Source organism: Schistocerca gregaria, chromosome 10, assembly GCF_023897955.1.
Source record: "Schistocerca gregaria isolate iqSchGreg1 chromosome 10, iqSchGreg1.2, whole genome shotgun sequence".
Classification (NCBI taxonomy): Eukaryota; Metazoa; Arthropoda; class Insecta; order Orthoptera; family Acrididae; genus Schistocerca; species Schistocerca gregaria.
This window is the reverse complement of record NC_064929.1, coordinates 59,769,076-59,789,351: the sequence shown is the minus strand read 5'-3', so window position 1 is coordinate 59,789,351 and position 20,276 is coordinate 59,769,076. Positions and strand designations below refer to the sequence as shown.

At 49.5% G+C, this 20,276-nt stretch overlaps 2 non-coding genes across 2 annotated transcripts; both read left to right on the top strand.

The window, feature by feature from the left end:
- Nucleotides 1-12,435: 12,435 nt before the first annotated feature.
- On the top strand, nucleotides 12,436-12,508 carry Trnaa-agc (transfer RNA alanine (anticodon AGC)). The gene has a single exon. It is a non-coding gene; the product is annotated as a tRNA-Ala (tRNA).
- Nucleotides 12,509-13,998: 1,490 nt separating this feature from the next.
- On the top strand, nucleotides 13,999-14,072 carry Trnaa-agc (transfer RNA alanine (anticodon AGC)). Its single transcript has one exon. It is a non-coding gene; the product is annotated as a tRNA-Ala (tRNA).
- Nucleotides 14,073-20,276: the final 6,204 nt, after the last annotated feature.

The following is a 20,276-nucleotide window of genomic DNA, read 5'->3' as shown; positions in this document are numbered from 1 at the left end:
CGCCGAGTTCACGTAAATCCCGCTGCACGTTCCCATTCTTTGCGTGCAGTCGGCTGCTACTGGTGTTGCTGGTTGTGACTGCTGATAACAGATGCCGTAGCAATCAATTCATGGAGTGAGTTGTATGTTTTGCGATAGTCTGTCTCTGACAAGCAAGCACAGGTGATATAGGTGCGAAACAGGAAGCTTGCAGCCCCTCGCTGCATGCAGACACAGGGCTGCCACACTAGGAGAGCGGCCTAAGCCGTAGGCGAAATGTGCTCATTCGCTTTGGCTCGACGTCGAACTACACTCCTGGAAATGGAAAAAAGAACACATTGACACCGGTGTGTCAGACCCACCATACTTGCTCCGGACAATGCGAGAGGGCTGTACAAGCAATGATCACACGCACGGCACAGGAGACACACCAGGAACCGTGGTGTTGGCCGTCGAATGGCGCTAGCTGCACAGCATTTGTGCACCGCCGCCGTCAGTGTCAGCCAGTTTGCCGTGGCATACGGAGCTCCATCGCAGTCTTTAACACTGGTAGCATGCCGCGACAGCGTGCACATGAACCGTATGTGCAGTTGACGAACTTTGAGCGAGGGCGTATAGTGGACATGCGGGAGGCCGGCTGGACGTACCGCCGAATTGCTCAACACGTGGGGCGTGAGGTCTCCACAGTACATCGATGTTGTCGCCAGTGGTCGGCGGAAGGTGCACGTGCCCGTCGACCTGGGACCGGACCGCAGCGACGCACGGATGCACTGGCCGTACACCTCTGGTGATCGTCGAGGGGACACTGGATAGTGCACGGTACATCCAAACCGTCATCGAACCCATCGTTCTACCATTCCTAGACCGGCAAGGGAACTTGCTGTTCCAACAGGACAATGCACGTCCACATGTATCCCGTGCCACCCAACGTGCTCTAGAAGTTGTAAGTCAACTACCCTGGCCAGCAAGATCTCCGGATCTGTCCCCCATTGAGCATGTTTGGGACTGGATGAAGGGTCGTCTCATGCGGTCTGCACGTCCAGCACGAACGCAGGTCCAACTGAGGCGCCAGGTGGAAATGGCATGGCAAGCCGTTCCACAGGACTACATCCAGCATCTCTACGATCGTCTCCATGGGAGAATAGCAGCCTGCGTTGCTGCGTAAGGTGGATATACACTGTACTAGTGCCGACATTGTGCGTGCTCTGTTGCCTGTGTCTATGTGCCTGATGTTCTGTCAGTGTGATCATGTGATGTATCTGACCCCAGGAATGTGTCAATAAAGTTTCCCCTTCCTGGGACGATGAATTCACGGTGTTCTTATTTCAATTTCCAGGAGTGTATAAATAAGGCTATCACTAGCGTGACCGTTGCGTGAGCATCGTGTAAAGTCGGAAAAGTCGGCTGCATGGGTGATTGCCAAGTTTGGGGAGCGTTTCGTAGTATGATCAGTGCAATGGAGAAGCGGAAACTTGTTGTGGCCCAGTGTTTTGCAGTTGGACGACAAGAGTTTTACATAGTAGCAAAGAGCGAGGCACTGAGTTGGCATGAGCAATAGAGAGCACAATGGGGCTCGAGATGTGCTTGTTACCTCAGGTGCTGTGTGATTGTCGACAAGGAGTGAGACGGACCAATTTGTGACCGCCCTTTCAATTTAAGACGTTAAAAACAGACGGAATTTGCATTCGTAATACCAGAGCATCGAAACTACTTGGAACTCTTGTGTATATGAACGTGTCCGCGCCCTTGTACTCTTGTACCTTCGCCGCTACAAACCAACCAACCATCGTGTCCGTACGCGTCAGAGTCGCAAAGAATGGAGAATATGCAGGCTTGGTCGTGTGTGCAGCCGTAGGTCAGTTGGCAGATCGTTCGCTTAGTGTGTGAAAGGTCTTGGGTTCAAGCCCCGGCTCCTCCATGTTTTATGATAAGTGTTGGTCGCGGCGATCATAAAGGCACGCAAGAAGTTGCAAAACCTGCGTCACAGACTGATATGATGTATACTGTCATAAGGAGAGCAAGATGTAAGTGTGGGGACCGGCTGTTATCGAGGTGTCATCGAGTGCAGATCTGTCTTAGGTATCACGGCTTAACGTCACTGAAGTCTAGAGAGTGGACCACACGTTCATCTTACTCTGAGCTGTGCCCGTACTCTATTTTCGACGTTACGCGTGCCACTTTCATTTTGGCCAACTACGATTCGATACAGAATGCACGAAACCTGAAAGACACCCTCACTGATTTATAGAGAGTAGTGTTTGTCTGCGGAATAATGGGAGTGCAAGGGTCTGTGACGTTGATATGGCTGTATTTAGCACTATTAATCAATGGGGGGGTGGGCGCAGCTCAGATGGTGGAGCGCTCGCTTAGCGTGCGAGAGTTACTGGGATCGATACACAGCGCCTCCATAATTTTTTACACACCTACATGCAAGTGGAATAGTTCACAACCAGCAGAGGTGTCTAGGCAGATACAAGCGAACGATTAGCATCCACAATTGGCAAGCGTGCTTTTATTCGTGCGCAGGAAGCACCCTCCTCCCACACCTACACTTCATTTAGAAACAGTACAAATGTTCCCATAAGATTCTCAAGCCTACGTCGGAAAGATCTGCCTTGCGCCGAGTTCACGTAAATCCCGCTGCACGTTCCCATTCTTTGCGTGCAGTCGGCTGCTACTGGTGTTGCTGGTTGTGACTGCTGATAACAGATGCCGTAGCAATCAATTCATGGAGAGTGTTGTATGTTTTGCGATAGTCTGTCTCTGACAAGCAAGCACAGGTGATATAGGTGCGAACACAGGAAGCTTGCAGCCCCTCGCTGCATGCAGACACAGAGCAGCCACACTAGGAGAGCGGCCTAAGCCGTAGTCGAAATGTTCTCATTCGCTTTGGCGCGACGTCGAACTATAAATAAGGCTGTTACTAGCGTGAGCGTCGTGTAAAGTCGGAAAAGTCGGCTGCATGGATGACTGCCAAGTTTGGGGAGCGTTTCGTAGTATGATCAGTGCAATGGAGAAGCGGAAACTTGTTGTGGCCCAGTGTTTTGCAGTTGGACGACAAGAGTTTTACACAGTAGCAAAGAGCGAGGCACTGAGTTGGCATGAACAATAGTGAGCACAATGGGGCTCGAGATGTGCTTGTTACCTCAGGTGCTGTGTGATTGTCGACAAGGAGTGAAACGGACCAATTTGTGACCGCCCTTTCAATTTAAGACGTTAAAAACAGACGGAATTTGCATTCGTAATACCAGAGCATCGAAACTACTTGGAACTCTTGTGTATATGAACGTGTCCGCGCCCTTGTACTCTTGTACCTTCGCCGCTACAAACCAACCAACCATCGTGTCCGTGCGCATCAGAGTCGCAAAGAATGGAGAGTAGGCAGGCTTGGTCGTGTGTGCAGCCGTAGGTCAGTTGGCAGATCGTTCGCTTAGTGTGTGAAAGGTCTTGGGTTCAAGCCCCGGCTCCTCCATGTTTTATGATAAGTGTTGGTCGCGGCGATCATAAAGGCACGCAAGAAGTTGCAAAACCTGCGTCACAGACTGATATGATGTATACTGTCATAAGGAGAGCAAGATGTAAGTGTGGGGACCGGCTGTTGTCGAGGTGTCATCGAGTGCAGATCTGTCTTAGGTATTACGGCTTAACGTCATTGAAGTCTAGAGAGTGGACAACACGTTCGTCTTACTCAGAGCGGTGTCCGAACTCTATTTTCGACGTTATGCGTGCCACTTTCATTGTGGCCAACTACGATTCGATACAGAATGCACGAAACCTGAAAGACACCCTCACTGATTTATAGAGAGTTGTGTTTGTCTTCGGAATAATGGGAGTGCAAGGGTCTGTGACGTTGATATGGCTGTATGTAGCACTATTAGTCAACGGGAGGGTGGGCGCAGCTCAGATGGTTGTCTGCGTTCGGCAGGGCAGCAGTGCGTACCGCGCTCGGCCGTCCACGCCGCTGCGCCCGCGGAGTATTTTGTTTACATCGTCGTCACAGCGATTCTCAGTCGACCACGCTCTAATGGCCAACTCTTACAGGAAGAACGCTCTTAAGTTCACCTTCTCAAATGATTACGCACGACCCAAAGCACTGGCCGTCGAAAGCTTCCTACGCGAAGACGTGAAGATCCCCCGTGACGAACTCATCGGCATACACCTATCGATCATTAGCAGCGTCGTTTATGTTAAGATGTCTTCTGACGCTGCCTGCAATGAGATTATTCAAAGGACGCGACATGGACTAAAATTTCGGCACTCCGACGGAAACGTCGGGCCTGTGGATGTCGACCATGCAGGACTTGGCCCTCGGACGATCCGTGTATTCGAACTGCCTTTCGAGGTAAAAGAAGATGAAGTCATCGCGGCGCTAAGCCCGTTCGAAAAAGTCCAGAGCCACTTAGCCGAGACATGGGCACAGTTTACGACGTATCCGGTGCTTAATGGTGTGAGACAAGTCCGAATCGATCTCAAACGGCACGTTCCATCGTACATTTCTATCGGCGGCTGCCGCGCGGTGGTCATTTACGACGGACAACCTCGAACATGTTCCGGTTGTGGCAAAGAAGGCCACGTCCGTAATGAATGTCTGCAACGCCGCATCACACAACTAAGGCCCGACGATACGAACACCGACAGAACCACGACCACCCTTCCAGTCACCTATGCGGCGACACTGCACGTCCAGTCCACACATGACGCCGTTCATGATCATCTCTCTGGTCCGATACACTCGGAGGCGTCCCAGCACCTTGACACCGACGATGCCGCCCGTGAACATGTCCAACAGCCGGACACACCCACGCTAGAAGAACACAAGGATGCCAGTGACAGTGTTCTGGGGAATGACGACCGCATCATAGCACCCGCGGCTTTTGTACCCGAACGACGTGAATCTCTTCCTTCCTCAGACACCGAAACTCATTGCCGAAAGCAGAAGTCGCCCAAACGACGAAAAAAACGGCGCAAGACATCAGAATCAACCATTGAGCCCCCTCCGCAGGACGAAGAGATGGCACATCACTCTGACGGAGGACACGATAACACTTTCTCCTCTGCCACGGAGACGCGTCATCCAAAAGACGGTGAACCGTCCAACAGAGAGCGTGCGCAAGCCCCGCGCCTTAAGCCATGGAACATAGCACGCCTGTTGTCACCGACGCAACTGAGCCGACTCGGCCGGCGCTGCCACCTCTCGCCGATGCCAAACCTGTCGGACATTTTTCATGGGCGGATGACACGGATTTCCCACCTCCATCTGATGCGGAAATGAGATCTGTTCCTCCGTTAGACCAACACTAAAATGGGGGAAGTTTCTACGGCGACCACTGCGACTTCTATGGACTTCCAGCATCCACCACAACAATCTTCACCAGCTACGACCCTATCGGCAGCACGAATCTCCCATCAGGCGTACCGAATAGCTACTATCAATACTAATAATATCGGCTCCCACGCTAAACTTCAACTGCTCCGTGACACGCTAAGAGCAGCGGACATCGACATCGCCCTGTTACAAGAACTGAGGACAGCAACTTGGGCTGGGTGTTATGGATATGAGACGTACGCCGCCCCTGCAGCTATGGAACACACATGTGCAGCCATCCTCCTCCGAGAAGGGATTGCAGTTTCCGATGTCGCATACCTCCCAACAGCGCGAGGGGTGGCCATCACAGTTGACGGACTCAAAATCATTAATCTGTACGCCCCATCGGGCACTGATAAACGGAGGGATCGCTCCCATTTCTACGCAGAAGATATCACACCTTTATTCCTCGGCCGATACGATCATCTCATCGTAGGTGGAGATTTCAACTGCGTTCTCGAGCGCACAGACCAATACCCCCATTTCACCACATGTCCGGAACTTCGCTTCCTCGTCCGCCGCCTTCGTCTCCTCGACACTTGGCGAGTGGTACACGGCGACCGCCCGGGGTATACACACATTACGAGCCACTCCGCCAGCCGACTTGACAGAATATACATCTCTAACGCTCTAAAATCAGTTCTCCTCGACGCGGAACGTTGGCCGTCTGCCTTCTCGGATCATGACATCTACATCTGTACCATGAACCTACGTCGACAATCTATATGGCGCAGTGCAGGACCTTGGAAACTCAATGTAGCACTACTGCGGGACCCTGAATGTCGACAACAGGTCACCGACACGTGGCACACCTGTGTTCAACGAATTACGCGTTACGAGACCACACTGCAGTGGTGGTTGCTGTGCGCCAAACCGGCCATCCGACGCACATTGACACACTATGGCAGAGCCAAAGCCAGGTGGAATCACCATACAACTGATTTCTACTATAGCGCTCTACGTGAACTCATGGATCAACCTCCATCCCCGGATCGTCTAAAAGAAGCTCAACGCATTAAGGCGAAGATTTTAACCTTGACCAGATGTCGTCTAGAGGGAGCTATTGTACGAGCACGCAGCCAAGATAGGATTAACGCTGAAGAACCTTCTATGCATCATATTATTCAAAATGTTCGTCGACGCCGACAGGCTTTAATGACAACTTTAGACTTACCTGATGGACGCCGGCTGACTTCGCAAGCTACCATTGCGGATGCATTCACAACGCACTATAGACTTTTATATCAAGAGGTACCTGCCGGTGCGGAAGCCATTGCTGAGGTTACCCAGGAGACACTTGGTACGCTAAACGCAGCAGCGGCTACCCTCCTGACTTCTGAAGTGACCAACGACGACGTCCAAGGCGCTGTGGCTAAAGGGTCTCTGAATCGATCTCCCGGCCCGGATGGTTTACCTCTCGAATTTTACAGAACCTTCCAAGATTTTATGATGTCACGATGGAGGGACATGTACTGGGAACTTTTGTCCGGCGCGGCGAACCCGCCACCAATGTTCATGGAAGGCTTACTTGTACCACTCCCGAAACCCGCAGGAGGAACACGACTCGACAGTTATCGGCCGATCACGTTACTCAATTCCGACTTCAATATTTTCACACGCCTTCTAGCAGTGCGACTCAAACGTGTCTTACGAGACATTGTTTCCCACGAACAAACATCTTTAGGCGGAGATCGTAATATACAGACAGCCCTCAGTGAATATCGAGATGTGATCGCTGTGGCAACACACTCGAGGCTGCCAGGCGCTTTAATCTCCATCGACTTCAAACAAGCGTTTGACCGCGTCAATCATGCATTCCTGAACGCAGTGATGAACCGAATGGCAATTCCCCCGACGTTCACGCAAGTGGTTATGCGGCTCCTTCGTGGAGCAACGTCCAGACTTCTCGTCAACGGCAGACTTACAGAACCTATACGGATTGAACGCTCAGTACGGCAGGGTTGCCCCTTGTCGACGGTGCTTTATGCCATTGCGATGGAACCACTCATTTGCGGATTACGGCGACGTTTGACAGGTATTCCACTCCGGGATCATATGTTCCGCTGCCGAGCTTACGCGGACGACTTGGTCCTCGTCGTACGTTCAGCGGCCGACGTACAAGCTGCAATGCAGTGGATTACCCGTTACAGTGAAGGGGCAGGGAGCGCTATGAACGTGGCAAAATCATGCGCCATGAAGATCGGCCGTGGCCTTCCCGCCGACAGCGCCGTCCCATTTCAACTGGTGGACACTCTTCGCTGTCTCGGGTTGGTGTACACGCGAGACATTCGCCGCACCTCGGCGATCAATTATCGGGCGCTGCTGCAACGCATCCGGGCCAACATACAAAATCACATTCTACGCCCGCTGAATATGTGCCAGAGAGTCACCTTCGTCAATAACCATCTGGCAATCCGGATACCCCATATAGCGCAGATTCTGCCCATCACTGCGACAATGGCGGCCAGATTACAGGCGGCTTTCGGCTATTTCATTTGTTCTGGACACATATTCAAAGTCCAGTATGAAGCTCTCACCTTACCGAAGCGGGATGGTGGCCTCGACCTGGTTAATGTGAGAGCCAGGACTACGGCATTTTACACCAATACTATGCTCCGGTTATGGAAAAGCCAAAAATGCTAGTTTTACTGGAATGTTGACGACCGAGCTCGCACCTGTTTCGAGACGCCCACCGACGTCTTTGGCGAACATCCCACCTCCGATGTCACGTATCGGCCGTTTCTTTTTGGAGTACAGCTACATATGCACCGAGCTCCCCAGGACCAGGAAGACGACCACCCGCGACATCTACCGCCTTCTCCGAAAGTCTCCACCACGCAGCCCCGCCGAAACACGTCAACCTCAGGTTTCATGGCCTACAGTTTGGAAAACGATCCACCAACCATATCACACCACTGACACCACCTCTATGTGGTACCTTCTCGTCAACGGCAAGTATACTACAAGACAGAAACTGCATCGTATTGCACTGGTGGACTCACCCCTGTGCCTCAAATGCAATGTCGAAGATACAGATTTACATCGTTTTGAGTGTGGGCCAGCAGCAGCTGTCTGGACCCCCGTACAGAAGATTGTGGCTTTCTACCTCCGAGTACCACCACATCATGTTTCTCCTACTATAATGATATATCCTGACACGACCTACTTTCCACCGGCTAAGTGGCACGCCGTCACATGGATCAGTGGCATGGCTGTCAACTACCTCTTCCGGGACGACATCGTCGATCCGGTGGACTTCTGGACACGCCTCCAAGTACGTCACCACACCCTTCGCCGACATCGACACTATCGGGCCACTTTCGCGAACTATTTACAGAGTATTTTCACCAATCCGCCTCAAAGCTGGAATCTCAACGAACATTGCCAACCAAGACTGGACGATCCCACGTTCCCCTTCAATGGTCAATGATAGAATACATTTTGTTCTGATGGCGCGCCAAAGTGGAGCATGGCGCGGAAAGTATTCCTATGTTATTTCACTTCTCTTTTCTCCTCCTCTTCTAAGTTTTTTCTCCTTATACATGTTTATCCCTTTCACACATAGCTCTCTATCTGCAGCCTATTTGTTTTTCTTTCTCCTATGCTCCCCCCCCAAAAAAACAAAAAAAGACTAAAAAAAAGAGTTTGCTGCTGATGGTGAGACTGTATACTCCTTTATGTTAAAAAAAAAGAATAAAAATAGAAGGCCTTTGCGGAAATATAGCTACCTCTTATGTTTTCCATTTTCAAAGGGTATTGTGTTATTTTATGAAGAACGTCGTCTCTTATTTTCATGTTCAAGAGGTTTTATTTTATAAATAACAAAAAAAATTATAAAATTACTGAAAAAAAAGTAAAAACAAAACACAAAAAAAGTTAGTAGAAAAAAAAAGTTGGGAGAGCACTCGATCCCGCCACAGCCTAAATAAATAAATAAATAAAAAAAGATGGTAGAGCGCTCGCTTAGCGTGCGAGAGGTACTGGGATCGATACCCAGCGCCTCCAGAATTTTTAACACACCTACATGCGCACCTTACCATGCAAGTGGAATAATTCACAACCAGCAGAGGTGTCTAGGCAGATACAAGCGAACGATTAGCATCCACAATTGGCAAGCGTGCTTTTATTCGTGCGCAGGAAGCACCCACCTTCCACACCTACACTTAATTTAGAAACAGTACAAATGTTCCCATAAGATTCTCAAGCCTACGTCGGAAAGATCTGCCTTGCGCCGAGTTCACGTAAATCCCGCTGCACGTACCCATTCTTTGCGTGCAGTCGGCTGCTACTGGTGTTGCTGGTTGTGACTGCTGATAACAGATGCCGTAGCAATCAATTCATGGAGTGAGTTGTATGTTTTGCGATAGTCTGTCTCTGACAAGCAAGCACAGGTGATATAGGTGCGAACACAGGAAGCTTGCAGCCCCTCGCTGCATGCAGACACAGAGCAGCCACACTAGGAGAGCGGCCTAAGACGTAGGCGAAATGTGCTCATTCGCTTTGGCGCGACGTCGAACTATAAATAAGGCTGTCACTAGCGTGAGCGTCGTGTAAAGTCGGAAAAATCGGCTGCATGGGTGATTGCCAAGTTTGGGGAGCGTTTCGTAGTATGATCAGTGCAATGGAGAAGCGGAAACTTGTTGTGCCCCAGTGTTTTGCAGTTGGACGACAAGAGTTTTACACAGTAGCAAAGAGCGAGGCACTGAGTTGGCATGAACAATGGAGAGCACATTGGGGCTCGAGATGTGCTTGTTACCTCAGGTGCTGTGTGATTGTCGACAAGGAGTGAAATGGACCAATTTGTGACCGCCCTTTCAATTTAAGACGTTAAAAACAGACGGAATTTGCATTCGTAATACCAGAGCATCGAAAATACTTGGAACTCTAGTGTATATGAACGTGTCCGCGCCGCCTATGTACTCTGGTACCTTCGCCGCTACAAACCAACCAACCATCGTGTCCGTGCACATCAGAGTCGCAAAGAATGGAGAATAGCCAGGCTTGGTCGTGTGTGCAGCCGCAGCTCATTTGGCAGATCGTTCGCTTAGCGTGTGACAGGTCTCGGGTTCAAGCCCCGGCTCCTCCATGCTTTGTGGTCAGTGCATGGTAAGTGTTGGTAGCGACGAACATAAAGGCACGCAAGAAGTGGCAAAACCAGCGTCACAGACTGATATGATGTATACTGTCGTAAGGAGAGCAAGATGTAAGTGTGGGGACAGGCTGTTATCGAGGTGTCATCGAGTGCAGATCTGTCTTAGGTATCACGGCTTAACGTCATTGAAGTCTAGAGAGTGGACAACACGTTCGTCTTACTCAGAGCGGTGTCCGAAATCTATTTTCGACGTTATGCGTGCCACTTTCATTGTGGCCAACTACGATCCGATACAGAATGCACGAAACCTGAAACACACCCTCACTGATACATAGAGAGTAGTATTTGTCTGCGGAATAATGGGAGTGCAAGGGTCTGTGACGTTGATATGGCTGTATGTAGCAAAATTAGTCAAGGGGGGGTGGGCGAAGATCAGATGGTAGAGCGCTCGCTTAGCGTGCGAGAGGTACTGGGATCGATACCCAGCACCTCCAGAATTTAAAACACACCTACATGCGCACCTTGCCATGCAAGTGGAATATTTCCCAACAAGCAGAGGTGTCTAGGCAGATACAAGCGAACGATTAGCATCCACAAGTGGCAAGCGTGCTTTTATTCGTGCGCGGGCAGCACCCTCCTCCCACACCTACACTTAATTTAGAAATAGTACAAATGTTCCCATAAGATTCTCAAGTCTACGTCGGAATGATCTGCCTTGCGCCGAGTTCACGTAAATCCCACTGCACGTTCCCATTCTTTGCATGCAGTCGGCTGCTACTGGTGTTACTGGTTGTGACTGCTGATAACAGATGCCGTAGCAATCACTTCATGGAGTGAGTTATATGTTTTGCGATAGTCTGTCTCTGACAAGCAAGCACAGGTGATATAGGTGCGAACACAGGAAGCCTGCAGCCCCACGCTGCCTGCAGACACAGAGCAGCACACTAGGAGAGCGGCTTAAGCCGCAGGCGAAATGTGCTCATTCGCTTTGGCGCGACTTCGAACTATAAATAAGGCTGTCACTAGCGTGAGCGTCGTGTAAAGTCGGAAAAGTCGGCTGCATGGGTGATTGCCAAGTTTGGGGAGCGTTTCGTAGTATGATCAGTGCAATGGAGACGCGGAAACTTGTTGTGGCCCAGTGTTTTGCAGTTGGACGACAAGAGTGGTACACAGTAGCAAAGAGCGAGGCACTGAGTTGGCATGAACAATGGAATGCACAATGGGGCTCGAGATGTGCTTGTTACCTCAGGTGCTGTGTGATTGTCGACAAGGAGTGAAATGGACCAATTATTTTACCGCCCTTTCAATTTAAGACGTTAAAAACAGACGGAATTTGCATTCGTAATACCAGAGCATCGAAACTACTTGGAACTCTTGTGTATATGAACGTGTCCGCGCCTTTGTACTCTGGTACCTTCGCCGCTACAAACCAACCAACCATTGTGTCCGTGCGCATCAGTGTCGCAAAGAATGGAGAATAGGCAGGCTTGGTCGTGTGTGCAGCCGTAGTTCAGTAGGCAGATCGTACGCTTAGCGTGTGAAAGGTCTCGGGTTCAAGCCCCGGCGCCTCTATGTTTTGTAGTCAGTGCATGGTAAGTTTTGGTCGCGGCGAACCTAAAGGCAAGCAAGCAGTTGCAAAACCAGCGTCACAGACTGATATGATGTATACTTACATAAGGAGAGCAAGATGTAAGTGAGGGGAACGGCTGTTATCGAGGTGTCATCGAGTGCAGATCTGTCTAAGGTATCACGGCTTAACGTCATTGAAGTCTACAGAGTGGACAACACGTTCGTCTAACTCAGACCGGTGTCCGAACTCTATTTTCGACGTTATGCGTGCCACTTTCATTGTGGCCAACTACGATTCGATACAGAATGCACGAAACCTGAAAGACACCCTCACTGATACATAGAGAGTAGTGTTTGTCTGCGGAATAATGGAAGTGCAAGGGTCTGTGACGTTGATATTTCTGTATGTAGCACTACTAGTCAACGGGGTGTGGGCGTAGCTCAGATGGTAGAGCGCTCGCTTAGCGTGCGAGAGGTACTGGGATCGATACCCAGCGCCTCCATTATTTATAACACACCTACATGCGCACCTTGCCATACAAGTGGAATAATTCACAACCAGAAGAGGTGTCTAGGCAGATACAAGCGAACGATTAGCATCCACAATTGGCAAGCGTGCTTTTATTCGTGCGCAGGAAGCACCCTCCTCCCACACCTACACTTAATTTAGAAACAGTACAAGTGTTCCCATAAGATTCTCAAGCCTACGTCGGAAAGATCTGCCTTTTGCCGAGTTCACGTAGATCCCACTGCACGTTCCCATTCTTTGCGTGCAGTCGGCTGCTACTGGTGTTGCTGGTTGTGACTGCTGATAACAGATGCCGCAGCAATCAATTCATGGAGTGAGTTGTATGTTTTGGGATAGTCTGTCTCTGACAAGCAAGCACAGGTGATATAGGTGCGAACACAGGAAGCTTGCAGCCCCTCGCTGCCTGCAGACACAGAGCAGCCACACTAGGAGAGCGGCCTAAGCCGCAGGCGAAATGTGCTCATTCGCTTGGCGCGACGTCGAACTATAAATAAGGCTGTCACTAGCGTGAGCGTCGCGTAAAGTCGGAAAAGTCGGCTTCATGGGTGATTGCCAAGTTTGGGGAGAGTTTCGTAGTATGATCAGTGCAATGGAGACGCGGAAACTTGTTGTGGCCCAGTATTTTGCAGTTGGACGACAAGAGTGGTACACAGTAGCAAAGAGCGAGGCACTGAGTTGGCATGATCAATGGAATGCACAACGGGGCTCGAGATGTGCTTGTTACCTCAGGTGCTGTGTGATTGTCGACAAGGAGTGAAATGGACCAATTATTTTACCGCCCTTTCAATTTAAGACGTTAAAAACAGACGGAATTTGCATTCGTAATACCAGAGCATCGAAACTACTTGGAACTCTTGTGTATATGAACGTGTCCGCGCCTTTGTACTGTATTTACCAACCAACCATCGTGTCTGCGCACATCAGAGTCGCAAAGAACGGAGAATAGGCAGGCTTGGTCGTTTGTGCAGCCGTAGCTCAGTTGGCAGATCTTTCGCTTAGCGTATGAAAGGTCTCGGGTTCAAGCCCCGGCGCCTCCTTGTTTTGTTGTCAGTGCATGGTAAGTTTTGGTCGCGGCAAACCTAAAGGCACGCAAGAAGTTGCAAAACCAGCGTCACAGACTGATATGATGTATACTGACATAAGGAGAGCAAGATGTAAGTGTGGGGAACGGCTGTTATAGAGATGTCATCGAGTGCAGATCTGTCTGAGGTATCACAGCTTAACGTCATTGAAGTCTACAGAGTGGACAACATGTTCGTATTACTCAGAGCGGTGTCCGAACTCTATTTTCGACGTTATGCGTGCCACTTTCATTGTGGCCGACTACGATTGGATACAGAATGCACGAAACCTGAAAGACACCCTCACTGATACATAGAGAGTAGTGTTTGTCTGCGGAATAATGGGAGTGCAAGTGTCTGTGACGTTGGTATGACTGTATGAAGCACTATTAGTCAACGGGGGGGTGGGCGTAGCTCAGATGGTAGAGCGCTCGCTTAGCGTGCGAGAGGTACTGGGATCGATACCCAGCGCCTCCAGAATATTTACCACACCTACATGCGCACCTTGCCATGCAAGTGGAATAATTCACAACCAGCAGAGGTGTCTAGGCAGATACAAGCGAACGATTAGCATCCACAATTGGCAAGCGTGCTTTTATTCGTGCGCACTAAGCACCCTCCTCCCACACCTACACTTAATTTAGAAACAGTACAAGTGTTCCCATAAGATTCTCAAGCCTACGTCGGAAAGATCTGCCTTGCGCCGAGTTCACGTAAATCCCACTGCACGTTCCCATTCTTTGCGTGCAGTCGGCTGCTACTGGTGTTGCTGGTTGTGACTGCTGATAACAGATGCCGTAACAATCAATTCATGGAGTGAGTTGTATGTTTTGGCATAGTCTGTCTCTGACAAGCAAGCACAGGTGATATAGGTGCGAAAACAATAAGCTTGCAGCCCCTCGCTGCCTGCAGACACAGAGCAGCCACACTAGGAGAGCGGCCTAAGCCATAGGCGAAATATGGTCATTCGCTTTGGCGCGACGTCGAACTATAAATAACGCTGTCACTAGCGTGAGCGTCGTATAAAGTCGGAAAAGTCAGCCGCATATGTGATTGCCAAGTTTGGGGAGCGTATCGTAGTATGATCAGTGCAATGGAGACGCGGAAACTTGTTGTGGCCCAGTGTTTTGTAGTTGGACGACAAGAGTGGTACACAGTAGCAAAGAGCGAGGCACTGAGTTGGCATGAACAATGGAATGCACAATGGGGCTCGAGAGGTGCTTGTTACCTCAGGTGCTGTGTGATTGTCGACGAGGAGTGAAATGGACCAATTATTTTACCGCCCTTTCAATTTAAGACGTTAAAACAGACGGAATTTGCATTTGTAATACCAGAGCATCGAAACTACTTGGAACTCTTGTGTATATGAACGTGTCCGCGCCTTTGTGCTCTGGTACCTTCGCCGCTACAAACCAACCAACCATCGTGTCCGTGCAGATCAGAGTCGCAAAGAATGGAGAATAGGCAGGCTTGGTCGCGTGTGCAGCCGTAGCTCAGTTATCAGTTCCGCTTCAGACGCCGTGCAGTGTGGACGTGCCTAATCTTCCGCTCCACCGTAGCGTTACGTATTGTGGGATATCGTTTGTTTACGTGTAGTGTTGTACCTTCTGTAAGTTTTTCTCCGTCGTTGTTTCGTTCCTTGTGTTACTTTCTGTGTGTATTTCACTGTTTTTGTTTAGCGGTTTAGACCGCGTAGTTTTTGAAAATGTCGTCTCAGGTTATTCCTCGTCAGGATACAGTTAGTTTTGCTTTCGACAAGTCCACACGCCATGTGCAACCTAGTTTCCTTGAGATTCATGATTGGTTAGTAGATACCTTTGGCATTAATTCGGATCAGGTGCACACTGCATATTTTGATACAGAACTCTATGTTTTCTTTGTTAAATTTATGGACACCCTTCAGGTTGATAGAATTATTTCCAAATTTGGTCATCATGTTCGCTTTCGGCATCGGGATGATTCTGTCAGTACCATACTGCTTTCATATGCTTCCATTACGTACACCAGTGTTCGTGTTTACAACCTTCCGCCGGAGGTGGATAATGTGTACCTTAAGGAGGGTTTACTCAAGTATGGTGATGTTAAGAGTATTCGCCTTGAACGCTGGTCCAGCCAACATCGTCTGCAGTGTTACAGTGGTATTCGTTCCGTCGAAATGCACGTGAAGCAGAATATTTCTCGCACCTGCAGATCGGTAGATATCGTGTCCACGTAACATATAGTGGACAGGTTGGCACCTGTTTCTTGTGTAATGAGAGTGGCCACGTGCGTACCGACTGTCCGCGGAGGGTTTTTGTGTTAAAAAATTCTCTCGAACAACGTCGCAAGTTAACGGTCGCTGACCTCGTTGCAGGTGGTTCTGCTCTTGGTGTCGAACAGTCCAGTGGTAGTAGCGCCCCGCCGCAGGTTTGCACGCCCCTGACACAGAATTTCCTCCTTTGCGTGCCAGATCTGATGTTGTTCCGTCTGTTCCTCAGGTGGGTGTGCCGCTTTTGAATAATAAACGGCGTCGCGCACAAGATGGAAATAGTACGGATGAGGATCTCCCCGAGATGCCCCAATCCGAGAGACCGACATCCTCCGAGCCACAGAGTAGTGTAGATGCTCCCTGTTCCCCTGAAGTAGCTGTTCCGGTAGCGGCTGCTGACGCCCCTCCGGCTTCCGACACGGCTTCTCTCGAGTCGGCTCGTCGGTCGGGCCTGTTGGCGCCGCCTTCCGAACCGACTTCGTTGTCACAACAAGTTGAGCCGCAACAACTTCCTGCTTCGCTGCCCCATACCTCTGACAGCGGAGCTGCTCCGCTTCCTTCCAACTTAGCAGCTTCGGAGCTTCCTGCTCACGTTTCGCGTCCGTGTAGTCCATGTTTGCCGGAAGCTAGTATTGGTGAAGACCAGTCCGTTTCGTCGGATGTTTCCCCCGCGACCCGGGACCCTGACTGTGGACCGGCGCGGGTGGTGTCGGATACAGAACTTGACCCTCCTACGTCACCGGCGGCTGCCGCTTCCTTGCCCGTCAGCCGACGCAAGTTGCGCGTTCAGCCGAACGTCAATGCTGTTCGTAAAAAACCGAAACGTAAGGGATCCGCGGAAGGGGGTAGCAGTCCTCTTCCCTCGGATGCCTCCGTCTCCCCTGCTATGGACTGTGATGTTGATGCGTCGGTGTAGGTGATTTCTTCTCTCGCTTTTCTCTCCATGGTTCAAGCATACACCTTTCTTACCTTAAATATTGACCGTATTGAGTCCGACGTTTGCATTGCCTCTTTGCGGCAGTTTCTCTACGACTCCTGTGCGGACGTAGTATTTTTGCAGGAAGTATTGTTTTCTGATCTCTCTCTACCTTGATTTCAAACTGTTTTTAATGTCGCACCGGAAAATTCAACAGGAACTGCTCTTTTCTTTCGAGAAGGTATTCCTGTTACTGACATTGAATTCCTTGACTCTGGCCGTGGGATTGGTTGTCGTCTTTTTGATCTCCACCTAGTTGTTTTGTATGCCCCCTCTGGTTCGGGTCGCACTGTGGCTCGATCGCGCTTTTATAGGGAAGAGCTTATTTATCTTTTGCGCAAGAGTCCTCGGAGTCTCCTGCTCGGAGGCGATTTTAATTGTGTTTTACGCCCTGAAGACCAGTCCCCCAATTTTAATTATTGCCGAGATCTACATGACTTGGTTCGTACGATGCACCTGCGTGATGTTTGGGAACACAAATATCCAACCCTGGTGAAATTTACGTATTTTACCGCGTCCTCGTGCAGTAGACTCGACAGATTCTACTTCTCTAATCTTTTATGTGATAACATTCTTTCTGCCGATGTTATTCCTACTAGTTTTTCTGACCATTGTGCTTTTACTGCAACAGTAAATCTTAGTCACCAACCAACAAAACTTTATCGCTCCCAGTGGATGTTAAATGTTTCCCACCTTGCCGACAGTGCCATTGATGAAGTTGTAAGTGCCGTGTGGGAGCGATGTCTTCGCTCTGTCCCGCGTTACCCCTCCTTGCTCGTTTGGTGGACTGCGTTTGCCAAGCCCAAGATTCGTCAGTCTTTGATTTTTTACTGTGCCGCAAGGGCGCGTGATTTTAAGAACACGTATGAATTTTACTACTCTGTCCTGCGTGAACTGTATGACGCGGCGGGTCCTTCTCCTCTGCGGATCCATGATGTTCGTCGTATTAAAGCAAAGCTCTTGACCCTCAAACGACGACAGTTGGATGGTCTGCGAGTAAAGTCGAAACCTCACTCTCTTGTTGAAGGTGAACTGACTTCTTTGTACCACCTGCTGCGGCATCAGACTCGACGTCGTCGCACCTTCATCTCTTCTCTTATGGTGGATGATGGACGACAGCTTATTGCACAGGAGGATGTGACGCGTGCTCTTCATCAGTATTACGCTAGTCTCTATTCTGCCGATGATTCTGGTGCGTCACTTTCTGATGATGTCCTTGAGGATCTTCCTGCGACGATCACGCCTGACGCGAACGGCGACTTTCTCCGGGAGTTCCAGGTAGATGATGTTTTCGGTTTTATTGCTCGCTCTCCGTCCGGTAAATCGCCGGGTCCAGACGGCCTGCCTAAAGAATTTTATCTCCGTTTTTGGCCTCTTTTGGGTGGCACTTTTACGCAGATTTTAAATGAGATTGTCAGGGGGATGGATGTGCCAGCCGATTTTAAAGTAGGGAAAATTGTTTTAATTCCGAAGTCCACTGGTCGTTTATCTGCTGCCAATATTCGTCCGCTCATATTGCTGAACTTTGATTACAAGACAGCTGCTAGAGCGTTCAATAGTCGATTGTCTTCTCTGCTTCGGGGTGTGATTGGTGCACATCAATGTTGTTTTCCTGGTAGATCTATTCTGACCCCAGTAGCCAAATATCGGGATGTTGTCTCGGTTGCGGCGGTTAAAAACGTTCATTGTGCCTTTGCTTTCCTCGATTTTTACAAGGCTTTTGATCACGTCAGTCATGTGTTTTTAAGTCGTGTTTTAGATACAATAGGTTTTAACGCTTCATCACGTGGTGTTCTTGGTAATTTGTATAGGGGAATAACTGCTCGGGTGTCAGTCAATGGGCAGCTGACGCCGCCCATTGCTATCCGCCGAGGGGTACCTCAGGGTAGTCCGCTCTCTATGTCTCTCTTCATATTGTCCCTGGAACCGCTGCTTCGGACTCTTGCTTTCAAGCTTCAGGGTATGACCCTCTCTGGTGGGAAGCTCACTGTTAAGGCGTACGCGGACGATGTCGTTGTTCTCCTCCGTCAACGTGATGATATCACATTGTTGAAAGGGGCAGTTGATGCATACTGTTGTGTCTCTGGAGCGCGTCTCAATCAGGGTAAATGTAAGTTCCTTGATATTCGAGGTTTTCGCGATGCTGATGTCCCTTGGGCCACTTTTGTCGATCGCCATACGTCATTGGGGATTAGCATTGATCGGTGTCCCATAAAAATGGCGGCTCTTAATTGGAAATCTGTCACCGAGAAGATACAGGGGGCTCTGATGGTCCATGAGCAGCGCTCTGCTACCATTTTGCAAAAAGTCAAAATTTTAGACACTTACGTGTTATGTAAAGCCTATTATGTAGCTCAGCTGTTCCCACTTCCCATTATGGTGGCGAAAGGGTTGCGCCAATTGTCTAGCAGGTTTATATGGAAGGGTCATCTATTCAAGTTGCGTTACGAGGTTATGACGAAACCGCGTATCTCCGGAGGCTTGGGCCTCACTGACATTACTCGCAAGGCATCTGCCTTGTACGTCCGCCGTACGACTCTCATTGTTACGCAAGAAGTGACTTCAATTACATCCAGACTTTTTACTGTTCTGCGTCCGAAGAGCCTTGCTCCACCTGACCACGTCGGTCGCCTCAATTTTAAGTTGAAATACGTCCGGGAATTTTATATTGCGGTTAGTTACCTCGGTGACGTCTTCTTGCGACGACCGGTGCCAACGACCAAGAGCTTGATTGCCCGTTGGGAGGGGCTGGCTGGTCCCAATCCAATCGAACTGGCGTCTCCATCAGTGTCCTGGAAGAACGTCCGGAAGAATGTTAGTCTGCCGATCCACACTATGGCCGTGGCGTCCACAGTGTGGGGCGGCGAAGAAGTTGTCGAATGAGTTGTTTGAATGTTCATTTCACGTAACAGACTATTGCCGATGCAACATATGTGGGACGGCGAAGAAGTCGTTGTTTAATGTTGAATGAAAGTTGAACATTGCCACCTTAAATCACGCGAGCCTGGCAACTAATTTGGTGGCCAGTCAGAAAGCGAAGGGAAACTTACTGACCTTAGTTCCCAGTCTGCACGGCCACATTCCTGTACAGCCCAGCTAAACGAAAAATATCCATAGTTCTTCACGGGATTAGGGCTGCTTCAATAAAATTTACAGTTCCAAACAAGATTTTATTATCTTAAAGGCTCACACAACTTACTCGAAACTTCTGAAAATGCTAAAGACATTAAATATTGTTAATTCAGCCAATCGTTTAATAGTTCAGAGGCGACTTCTACAGCAAGTTCCTCCCGAATAGTTCATTACTCTAACTAACGGTGCTCTATTAATAGTTCGCAATAATGTTAAAAAAAAAAAAGATTAATGCTCGCCTTAAAAGTGGAGTTAGTCACCACTTGCCACGCGGAATTATACTTCACACGGACGGCACAATAACAGTTTGTTACCGAAGTCTAAA